Here is a 12,722-nt window from a genome sequence, read left to right as displayed (position 1 = left end):
TGCCTCTTTTTTTAAAATATAAAAGAGTTTTAAATACTTCAATTGCTATCAATTGTGTTTTCTTTTTTTATTTCAATATAAACAAAAAAATTTGACAATGTTATAAAAAAAATTTATTTCTATTTTTTATAATTTTTTAAATTATAAAATGATTACTTTTTATAAAAAATAAATAATGTTTAAGTGCACTGCTACAATTGCTATATATACAGTTAAAATTTCGGACATAATTAACAAAAATATCAGTCCCTAATATGCCTATATAGATGAGTTATTACTAGCTTCCTGATTTCTGAAATCAAAATCTACTTGAAAAGTTAAAAACAAATTTGATTTTGGTTCATCTGTCATTTGCAAAAGTTTTGAGACTCTCCCGTTTCTAACTTCATCTTTTCTTTAATTCTGAGACTTTGAACTGTGAAAAAAATGGTGGGGTGCATGAATTATTTCCCTCCTGTTCATACTGTATATTCACTACAATCTCTTTCATGCAAATCGATATCAATGTGTAATATTTAAACAACATTTCCTTATATTTTAAAGAAAAAAACATAATTCCTTGCCGTAAACTCTATATTTCTACATATATTTAAATCTATAACATCTACCATCAACCAAATATAACAGCTCATCACTGCCATTTCCCAAGTAATACGTAAACAAATTACAGACAAAATGTAAATCAATAATAAACCATACCCAAACACATCCAACAACCATTTAATTCACTTGAACCGAATTATAACAACCACAAATGCATATTATACCAAATCATAAATCAAGCACACCACAAACCTCTTATGAAAATATCGACCAAGGCCACCAACAGGAGTAAGAATGCTGAGGTAGAGGCTAGGACAGCAACAACTATACAGCTGGAGGTCAAGCATAGAAAGAAATTAGAGCAGTTAGGAGCAATAAAAAATAGAAGCTAAGACAACATCAGTCTTGCCATCATCAATAAGTCTGGTTCGTTCAAACCCAAAACCTAAATAAACATAATCAAAATCCCTGCCTGCTACTGCTTAATGTAATAGAAAGTAAAGAGATTGTAGGGGGTTTCGTTTTCATCTACAAAGAATTGGGATCTAGCTTAGGCATTTTGTTTTCCCGTTTATTTTTGGTAGCAGCTGGTGCCGAGTTTTGAACTGCATGTTTATTATTTGCCGAAATAACCGAATTGAACTTCATCAGTTCGATTAGGTTTATTCTTTAATGTTTAAATGAAGCAATCTTTCTTTAATTCTTGCTTTTCAAGTCAAGAAGAAGAGAAAGTCATAATTTAGAGGTTGCTTGAAACCAGGTATACAAGCTAACCAAAACCAGTCAATTTCATTAGCAGTCAAAAGGTTTGCCTAATTTTTGGTGACTTGGGTTTTCTTCATGGCCTAATTTCCATCTAATCAATCGACATTTTTTTTACTCTGAAGATGATGATCTAAGCTTATATACCTATAACTAATATTTCATGTCCTAAACAAATTTGGATGTGGGCTTTTTCAACCAGCCACGATTTTGATACCAATTTTAATCATTTTAGTAAATAGTTCAGAGCTAACACCAATAGTAGTGAAAAGATAGGCAAAATGCTCATCCTAATTACCCAAGCAGTCCAAAGAAAAAACAAAAACAACAGTTTAATATCAGAAACAGGTCAAAACCAACAATGTAGCACAAACAATCCAACAAAAACAACCAATAACAGTTTAACTACACATGCAGTTCAAAAAACCAAATACTGGCACTTTACAAGTATTCCAAATGCAAAAACAACAACTAGCAACAGTTTATTATTTACCAAAAATACGAAAATTTGCAGGATCAGACATTACTGCTTTGCATATTTATTATTTACCTTGCATTACCCAATTTCGTGCATAAAAACCTAAAACCCTTTTACAACTGAACAATGCATAACATAGAAACAGAAAGTACAAACCCAGCAAGTCTTTTTCGACATTGAAAATAAAACCATAAAAAATCAAATAATGTCTACAATAATAAGGTTACCTAAAATTTCCCACAGATCTGACGGAAATTGGGGTGGAGATAGCAAAAATAAATGGTGGTCGGAGAGAACGTTTAGATCGGTAACTGAATCAGTCGGAGAAGAGGGAACCGAGGAAATGAAAGAAAACTACGATAATCTGCCACTGGGAACCGAGGAAATGAAGGAATGAAGGAGTTCTTGTGGGGGATTAGTGGAAAATCAGTCGACAGATCTTGTGGGGGGTGTGGAAATGGAAGGAAATGAAGGAATGAAGGTATTAGAAGGCTGGAGAGAAAACGAAAAATGTCTTACCGAAATGAAGGGCGTAAGACATTTTCCCCAAATTTGTAATAGGTTTTCTCGTGTTGCGAATTGGTTTTACAAAAGGAAAATATTTTCCTGCTATCAAACACTGGAAAATGTGTAAAACCAATTCCGGAATTGGTTTTCCCCTATCAAACACAGCCTAAGTATCGGTAAAAGTTAAAACTTCTGCAAAATAAATGCCAAAATAATTTTTAGCGTCCCAAATAAATTTAAAATATCCAAAAGCCCAAAAAGTTCATATAAACAAAAGAGAGTCCAATGCATACTTAAACCGAAAGAGTGAAAAACGAGCTCTATAGTCATCGTCCAATCCTAACTTTGAAGATCACCTAAAACAGAATTAACAAAGGTGTAAGCTTAACATCCAGTATGTGATTTAACCCACACATCATAGTATATATAAAAATCAGAATGTATCATAGCATATCGGAGCACATCTTATATCATATCGATTTTCATATCATGTTATAGCATGCTTCATATCATATCTTATCCTATCATATCTCATATCATATGATATCATACCTCCAACTGCTACATGCCATCTCCGTCCAAGCAATATCACCAATTAGGACTATATGAGTCCATCCATCCAATCACACCAATATGTGACGGCATGCCACTCATAAATATGCAACTAATCTGTCAGATAGACATTTTATGGTCTAGTCGCCATAGTTGTAGTAAAAACTATCATATAATACTTCCTCCATCATATCATAACCCATCCCAAAACATAGGCATAATCATAATTATAATATCGTAAATACATATATCATAAGTCGTATGACATGCATACACATATTTTTATAAGGAACATAACATAGCATATGATTTAAATACAACCTACTTAACATACCTCCTAAGCTTAGCCATAATATTTGAGTCCTTTAATCAGCCCCTAATTGGGGCTTAAAATTGGCCAAAATACCCACATAGTCGTGTGGCCCTTAATTTTCTCGAGTTTCGATTGAGTTTTCAGGTTAATTTCATACACCTATTGCTGATTTGATCAACCGCTCAATTGGAACTCACAAATCTTATAAACGTTCATCAAACCATATGGATTAACTAACAATACTTATCCAAAATAACATCGTTGAATCAAAATTTCAGCCATAAAATAGAATACGAATACTTAGTTCTCCAAAGCAACGTCGAAAATTGTGACTACTTTGCTGGAGCGTTAGGATTCTCACACCTTTCGCCTAATCGAGAACCACAAAAATACTAATCATGATAATGAATAGAAAATACCAACACAAACTCAACTTGTTCAAGAAACGAAATAAAACTAAACTATTAATGGGAAGAGAACAAAAGTAACCAAATGAAACTTACACTGCAAATAGAATACGATACAAGCTACAGAACTCACAAAATAAACGGTAGTATTCAGGAATAATCAAAGAGGAGAAAGAAGGAAGATAAAAGAAGATAAAACGGCAGAATAAGGAAACAAAAGAAAGTAGCGTACAAAGTGGGGTGAACGTGTGGACGGTTGAAACAATGAGTGAAAATAGAGATTTAGTAAAATTAAATTAAAATAAATAAATAAAAAGATTTAAGTTAATCTAAATCCCACTTACCAGATTTTATAAAATTTAAATTGGTGATAAGCTAAAGTCTTATCATTGAATCAGTATATTCATCATTGAAAATAAGAGATAAGACCTAAGGCTCAAGTTGAACATAATACCATATAATAGGAAAAATTTAACAAAAAATATTGAACTCAAGACCCAAAACATACATTCAAGGCACTTAACCACCACACCAAATCAAATTACTTGACATGTTTAACACCTAAAATTTATAAAATTTGGGGCATTAAGCCAATGTAAAATAAAAAAGTTGGATTTTTTTTTATCCAGAAGCTCTGTATCTATGCCTTTCTCAACAACAAAAACATCCTATTTTGACTTTTCTTTTTAAAAATATAAACTTTCTGGCCTTACAAAGTACATAATTATTTCTCATGTTTTTATTTCTGGGTTTTTTTTTTGTTTTTCATTTATCTCATGTTTGTAAATTTCTGGGTTTTTTTTTCTTCTTTTCCGTTAGTGTCATATGATTTTGCATGTTAATTTTCTTGGCGGATAAAGGCTTGATCTTTTGTTATAGCATGAGCTAATGTACTTATAATTTAGTTTTTGAACTAGATTTTATCTGATTATTGTTTTTCTCCATTATAGTTTATCATTTATTTAGAATATATACATATATTTTTGCAATTCTACTGTTTGTTCACTCTTTTGATCTGATTAATGAGAAAACTAGCTAAGGGAATGGCTTTAGATTGCACCATTTCAAATTGTATTGGCTACACTGTTCTTTAAAATTTATTTATTTAATATATATTGTTTTATACATGTCTATCAGGTGTCTGGTTTTAAAATTTTTATTTTATGAATGAAATAATATTTTATATTTATATTTGTTGTTATATGGTATCATAATCTTTGTTTTTGGATGTTTTCAGGTATCTCAATTTTGTGTTTAATGGGTGTAGAGGTTGTTGATTCAGACCTGGCACAATTGTCTATTGACAAAGTGACTGAAGTAGACAAATCATTTCTTCATGAAAATGGGAAACTGGATAAGGATCCAGTTTATAATAACCCCATTGATGTTGATTCACATAGTGAGGAACCTGATAAGGAAGAAGAAAATGGTGCATCCGATCCCGACTTTCCGAAGGATGCGGTCGTCGAGTGGCCTGCACCTAAGCAGATGCACTCTTTTCATTTTATTAGGTCTCGCTTCTACGAAGATCCGGCTATAAAAGCCAAACTTGATCAGGCTGATAAAGAGATACAAAAGTGGAAAAAAGCCAGGTTTAAGCTTACCGATGAATTAAAAGCAAAAAGGGTGAGTGAAAAGTTATTAATTTCAATTAGATGTATAGCATGGTAGCCATTAATTGCCATACTTTTAAGATAATTATTAGCCCTATCATTATGTCATTACGGTGTGCTTATTGTAATATGATGAATGTAGGGGAATTAAACCCGGAAGCATTTATTTGAATGTTTGAAATTTATGTCCTTGAAATGTAATGACACTTACAGATATCCTATTGGTATAATGATTCATTAATATTGTTGTGTTTGCCTTCAGAATTTGAGAAAAAATGTGAAAGAAGTAAAAAATAATGGCGCTGTCAGTTGGCTAAATTGTGATTATCTTTATGCTAATGCAGGCAGAACGATCAGAGATGCTTTCTCAAGTAAGAGCGCTGAATGTTGATTTTGAGCAATTTAAGACGATTTTAGATGAGAAAAAAAAGGGAAATAGAATCACTGCAGCAGGCTTTAGGCAAGCTTCGCAATAATAAAGATGTTGATAATCGACTTAGTTTATGTGCATCTGAGGAAGAGCTCGATTTTATTGTATGATACTTCTATAAACTTTGACTGCATTTAGATTTATTCATTGTTTCCTGCCGCAGTTAATGCTTTTCTTTTTCTCCTTTAGTCACTTCAATGGAATTTATGAATTGCAGATTCATAGCTTGCAATATCGCATTCAGCATGAAAGCATCTCGTTGAGTGAGGAGAAGCGAATCCTTAAAGAAATCAAACACCTGGAGGGAACCCGTGAGAAAGTTATTGCTAATGCTGCAATGAGATCAAAGATTCAAGATTCATTAGGCCAGAAAGAAGACATTCAAGATCAAGTTAAAGTAAGATGATTCTATTTTCTGCCTTTATCCATCGGAGTTTTCTCCTCTTCTTATCTGTGAATATAGAGCACCATTGTGTTACACTAAAAAAAAAATGCTATATTTGTTTATTGTAGCTTATGGGTGTCGATTTGAATGGAGTAAGGAAGGAGCAGCATGCAGTCTGGTCCAAAAAAAGGAAATTAAATGATATATACTTGACCATGTCGGAACATTTTCATTTATGCATGAATAACTAGTGTCACTTAAGATATTAAATGATATATATTATATCTACTTCCAATATTCCTGTGCATGATGTTACTAATGAATCGTTTTAATTACTTTCTCAAAATTTCAGAATTCTCACTTTTACCTGAGCCGTACCATTGTACACAACGCCAAACTGCTTGCTGCACAGAAAGATATAAAGGCTCTTGAGGAGTTATCAATTGTGGAGGGTTGTTGAGAGTGCTTGTTAATGTTACTTCCAATGTATCTCATTTGCTTTATAATTAGCCGCTCGCTTATCTATTATATTCCTTTTAGGTTGAGAAGTTTATGGCTCTCTGGAATGGCAATAAAGCCTTCAGGGATGATTATGAGAAAAGAATTCTGCCATCCCTGGACAATCGGCTATTGAGTCTGGATGGTCGGATAAGGAATCCTGATGAGAAACCACTGGTTGCACCCGAGAAACCAGTGGATTCTGAAACCGAAGCAATTCTGAGACCTAGTGCAAGACAACTGTTGTGCGGAAGCGTGTAAAAGAGTAAAATTATTGTACTAAAAAATCACACTAAGTTCAATTCCCAGGAAAGAGAGGTGGATCGCAAGGATCGCTTAAGTACCAGGTCTTTCCTAGCCAGAATATCCCTCAATCGTAATTTAATAGCACAATAAATCACTATAATCACACACACAATTCATGCAGAATAATACAATAAAGAACACAAGAATTTAACGAGGTTCAGCAAATTTTGCCTACGTCCTCGAGCACTACCAAATATATTTCACTCCAAAATACAAGTGAGAATTTACAAAGAGAGAGAGAGAAAACAATGCCTTAAGTATAGAATGGCAAGTTTGAGATACAGAATGAGAGATGGTTATGCCTATTTATAGTTGAGGTTCAGGGATCAACTTGCAAAGTCACTTTACAATTAGGGACCATATATTGCAAATATCTCAGATTTTATAATGCCAATATCTCGATACCCATATCTTTGACTTTCCAATATTTGATACCCATATCTTTGACTTTCCATAAATATGGATAATTCCCAATAATCTTCACCTTGAAGATTTGATTCGAGTAATCTTATCTTCACACAATTCTCTCTGCCTTTGTCAACAACACTTGATAGTGCCTTCTTCAATTGTTAAACATGCAGAATATTGATCAAGTTCAAACAATGTTCGAACTTGATTGTTGTTACCACCTTGGTCATCATATCTGCGGGATTATCTGCAGTCTTAATCTTCTGAAGGTGAATTTTCCCCCATCAATAATTTCCCGCACAAAGTGGAAACGTACATCGATATGCTTTGTACATGCATGATAGACTTGATTCTTTGCTAAATGAATAGCACTTTGACTATCACAATACACATTAATATGCTCCTGAACCAATCCCAAGGTTTTAACCATACCTTGTAACCAAATAGCTTCCTTTACAGCCTCTGTTACAGCCATGTATTCAGCTTCTGTGGTTGACAACGCAACTGTAGACTGCAGTGTAGACTTCCAACTTATTGGTCCTCCAGCAAGAGTAAACACATAACCAGTGGTTGATCTTCGTTTGTCCAAATCACCGGCATAATCAGAATCAACGTACCCAACAACACCTTTACCAAGTGTAATATCCTGCTTGAACAGTAATCCAATATCCATGGTCTTATGAATATATCGTAGAATCCATTTCACAGCTTGCCAATGTCCTTTTCCAGGATTATGCATATACCTGCTCACTATACTAACTGCCTGTGAAATGTCGGGTCTTGTACACACCATTGCATACATCAAGCTACCCACTGCATTAGAATACGGAACTTGCAACATGTATTCTCGTTCCGTATTCGTCGAAGGAGATAGTTGTGCAGAAAGCTTGAAATGAGAAGCCAACGGGGTACTTACAGGTTTTGTCTGCTCGTTCATGCCAAACTGCTGTAGTACCTTTTTCAAATACTGATTCTGAGACAAGCTAACTCTATCATGAGCTCTATCTCTCCATATTTCCATGCCGAGAATCTTTTTAGCTTCTCCTAGATCTTTCATCTCAAACTCAAGGTTGAGTTGAGTCTTCAATCTCTCAATTTCAACTTTACTCTTAGATGCTATCAACATATCATCAACATATAAGAGCAAGTATACGAAAAATCCTTCTTGTAGCTTCTAAAAATACACGCAATGATCAAATTTACTTCTTGTATACCTTTGCCCTTTCATGAACTGATCAAATCGCTTGTACCACTGCCTTAGAGATTGCTTCAATCCATAAAGCGACTTTTTCAGTTTGCAAACCCAATTTTCTTTATCAGCAACCTTGAATCCATCTGGCTGAGTCATATAGATTTCCTCTTCCAAATCACCGTGTAAAAACGCGGTCTTCACATCATGCTGAACTAGTTCAAGATCATATTGCGCAGCCAAGGCTAGCAAAATCCGAATAGACGAATGCTTCACAACTGGAGAAAACACTTCATTGTAGTCTATTCCTTCTTTCTGAGCGTAACCCTTTGCTACTAATCTAGCCTTGTATCGAATTTCATTTTTATCAGGAAATCCTTCCTTCTTTGCATATACCCATTTGCATCCAATTGCCTTCTTTCCCTTGGGTAGTGTCACCAACTCCCAGGTCTTATTTTTATGAAGAGACTGCATTTCTTCATTCATTTCTTGCTTCCACTTTACACCATCAGGGTTACTTATTACTTCTGTGTAAGTAGAAGGAACATCATCATCTGTAATTGGAAGTGCATAGGCCACTATATCATCAAAGCGAGCAGGCTTACGAATCTCTCTTCTTGGCCTTCTATATGCAATTGAATCTTGTTGCTGTAGAGATTCTTGGGTAGGAACCTCTTCATCATTTGTCCCTTCAATATTAGCTGGATCATCGTTAACCTTTTCAAGCTCCACCTGCTGCAAAGTACTACTGGTTTTGTCATCCTTTTGTGAATCCTTGTACTTCAACATGGTTGATTCATCAAAAGTCACATCTCTACTGAAAACAATCTTCCTTGTATCAGGACACCAGAGACGATATCCTTTTACTCCATCAGTTATACCCAAGAATAATGCTTTCTTTGCTCTTGGGTCTAACTTAGATTCTTTTACATGATAATATGCAGTGGAACCAAATACATGCAAAGAATCATAATCAGTAGCAGATTTACCAGTCCACATCTCCATAGGAGTTTTTCCATTTATTGCAGCTGATGGCAAACGGTTAATTAGATGGCACGCATATGTAACTGCCTCAGCCCAAAATTCTTTGCCCAATCCAGCATTGGACAACATACATCGAACTTTCTCCAGTATAGTTCGATTCATTCGTTCTGCCACCCCATTTTGCTGTGGTGTATCCCGAACAGTGAAGTGTCGCACAATGCCCTCATCTTGGCATACTTATAGAAATGGATTGTTTTTGTACTCAGTACCATTATCTGATCGAAGTCGTTTGACCTTTCGACCAGTCTGAGTCTCCACCATCTTCTTCCATTTCAGAAATGCATCCAAAACTTCACTTTTTCTTTTCATTAGATACACCCATACTTTTCTTGAATAATCATCAACAAAAGTAACAAAATAGTGCATACCTCTCAAAAAAGCTACTTTGGTAGGTCCCCACACATCACTGTGAACGTAGTCCAGAATTCCTTTCGTATTGTGAATTGCTGGACCAAATTTTACCCTCTTCTGCTTGCCCAGAACACAATGTTCACAGAATTCCATTTTGCAAGAATTTGCACCTTTCAATAAGCCTTGCTTCACCAATGTCTGCAAAGCTTTTTCACCAGCATGTCCCAATCGCATATGCCATAATATGGTAGCCTCTGAATCTACATCTTTTGTAGAAACTGTTGATGTTGATCCAATAACTGTACTTCCATTTAAATAGTACAGATTATTCCTTCTTGTGCCTTTCATCACCGTCAATACCCCAGCTACTACCTTTAGTAATCCATCTCTCAAAGTGATTGTGAGCCCTTTAGATTCTAGGACCCCTAATGAGATAAGATTTTTCTTCAAGCTAGGTATGTAGCGAACATCTGTCAAGACTTGAATTGAGCCATCGTGATTCTTCAATTGGATTGTACCTACTCCCATTGTCTTACAAGCGCTATCATTGCCCATAAAAACAACTCCACCTTCTAGTTCTTTAAGACTAGAAAACCAGTCCTTATAAGGACACATATGGTAAGTACATCCCGAATCCAAAATCCACTCATCTGTATGACATGCCATTGCCATGCCAACCAAGCAAAAGTCTGACTCCTCATCATGCTCTGCTACACATGCATTAGAAATAGCCTTGCCCTTTTGTAGCTTAGGACAATTCTTTTTCCAATGCCCTTTTTCACGGCAAAAGGCACATTCATCTTTGGCAGGTCTCCCTTTGGACTTTCCCCTTCTACCAGATTTGCTGCTGTGTGAACGACCTCTTACTGTTAAGACTTCTGCGGTTGTATCTCTGTGATCTCTTTTATCTTTCTTTCGAGTCTCAGATCTATACAACGCACTACAGACTGCATCAAATGTGATTGTATCCTTCCCATGAAGCAACGTGGTGGTAAGATGATCATATTCATCAGGAAGAGAATTCAACAACAGTAATGCCTTGTCTTCATCTTCAAATTTCTCATCCAAATTTAGCAAGTCTGCTAAAATTTTATTGAATGAGTTCACATGGTCATTCATCGACATACCGGGTGCATACGTGAATCGATAAATTTTCTTTTTCATATAAAGCCTATTTTCAAGACTTTTTGTTAGAAACTTTTCTTCCAGTGTATCCCACAACTTCTTCGCTGATGTCTCCCTCATGACAGAGTACTTCTGCTCTTTGGCCAAACATAGGCGAATTGTTCCACATGCCTGTCTATTGATCTTGGCCCACTCCTTGTCATCCATCTTGTCAGGTTTTTCTTCAAGGGCTATATCCGGCTCTTGCTCACATAAGACATCCAGGATCTCACATTGCCACATACCAAAATTATTGGTACCATCAAATTTCTCTACTTCAAATTTCGCATTGGTCATAGTAGTCTTTGACGATGACTTTTCCATTTTTTTCTCCTCAATCCCAACTACAGTACGTGAACAGTGCCGTGAACGATCGTATTCCCCAAGTACGAATCTAGCTCTGATACCAATTGTTGTGCGGAAGCGTGTAAAAGAGTAAAATTATTGTACTAAAAATCACACTAAGTTCAATTCCCAGGAAAGAGAGGTGGATCGCAAGGATCGCTTAAGTACCAGGTCTTTCCTAGCCAGAATATCCTTCAATCGTAATTTAATAGCATAATAAATCACTAATCACACACACAATTCATGCAGAATAATACAATAAAGAACACAAGAATTTAACGAGGTTCAGTAAATTTTGCCTACGTCCTCGGGCACTACCAAATATATTTCACTCCAAAATACAATTGAGAATTTACAAAGAGAGAGAGAGAGAAAACAATGCCTTAAGTAGAGAATGGCAAGTTTGAGATACAGAATGAGAGATGGTTATGCCTATTTATAGTTGAGGTTCAGGGATCAACTTGCAAAGTCACTTTACAATTAGGGACCATATATTGCAAATATCTCAGATTTTATAATGCCAATATCTCGATACCCATATCTTTGACTTTCCAATATTTGATACCCATATCTTTGACTTTCCAATATTTGATACCCATATCTTTGACTTTCCATAAATATGGATAATTCCCAATAACAACCAAAGGAAGAGGCCAAATCAGGTCCCCAAACAGATAGTAAACTAGCCAAAAAGGCCCCAAAAGATGCCGAAACTATAGCAATGGAGTCGAATCCTTTGTCAGATATTAGTGTTGTAGCAGAGGAAATTTTGGTATCCGAAAAATTGCAAAAGAACAAGGAAGTCGATGCAGCAAAACTGAAAGAATTGAAGAAAGAAGAGGAAATAGCGAAAGCAAAGCAAGCCATGGAAAGAAAAAAGAAGTTGGCTGAAAAAGCAGCAGCCAAAGCAGCTAGAAGAGCTCAAATGGAAGCTGAAAAGAAGCTCAAGGAAATCATTTGCTTCCTTATCTGGTTTCGCTTTATGGGTTATTAGTTTGTGGGTTGAAACTGAAACTCTTTCGATCTTTTTTTCAGGAGCGTGAAAAGAAAGCTAAGAAGAAGGTGGCAGGATTGACAAATGCTGTGAATCCCGAGGAACTGATTGAAGCTCTGGCACAAGGCTCAGTACCCGAGAAGGTTGATGTTAATACTGATGCACCTGTTCCTGCTACTGTTTCCGTGAAGGGTAGAGTACCAAAGGAGAATACTAGTAGGTACAGGAATCGAACCAAAAGAACCGAGTCCCTCCCAAAAGCCATCCTGAAACGTAAGAAGTCGATGAACTATTGGATATGGGCAGCTCCTGCTGTGGTGGTTGTGCTGGTTGTTTTAGCATTATGTTACTATTATCTTGCCTGAAGAAGTTTTAACTTGAATGGAACTAGAGTTATAGGACAATCTTTATTTTATTTAGTTGAACAAACATT

The 12,722-nt window shown here is 35.5% G+C and overlaps 1 pseudogene; it reads left to right on the top strand.

The window, feature by feature from the left end:
• Nucleotides 1–4,139: 4,139 nt before the first annotated feature.
• Nucleotides 4,140–12,722, top strand: LOC121217262 (proton pump-interactor 1-like; annotated as a pseudogene).

Source organism: Gossypium hirsutum, chromosome D05, assembly GCF_007990345.1.
Source record: "Gossypium hirsutum isolate 1008001.06 chromosome D05, Gossypium_hirsutum_v2.1, whole genome shotgun sequence".
Lineage (NCBI taxonomy): Eukaryota > Viridiplantae > Streptophyta > Magnoliopsida > Malvales > Malvaceae > Gossypium > Gossypium hirsutum.
Note: the sequence above shows the minus strand (reverse complement) of the source record. Positions and strands in the feature narration are given on the sequence as shown.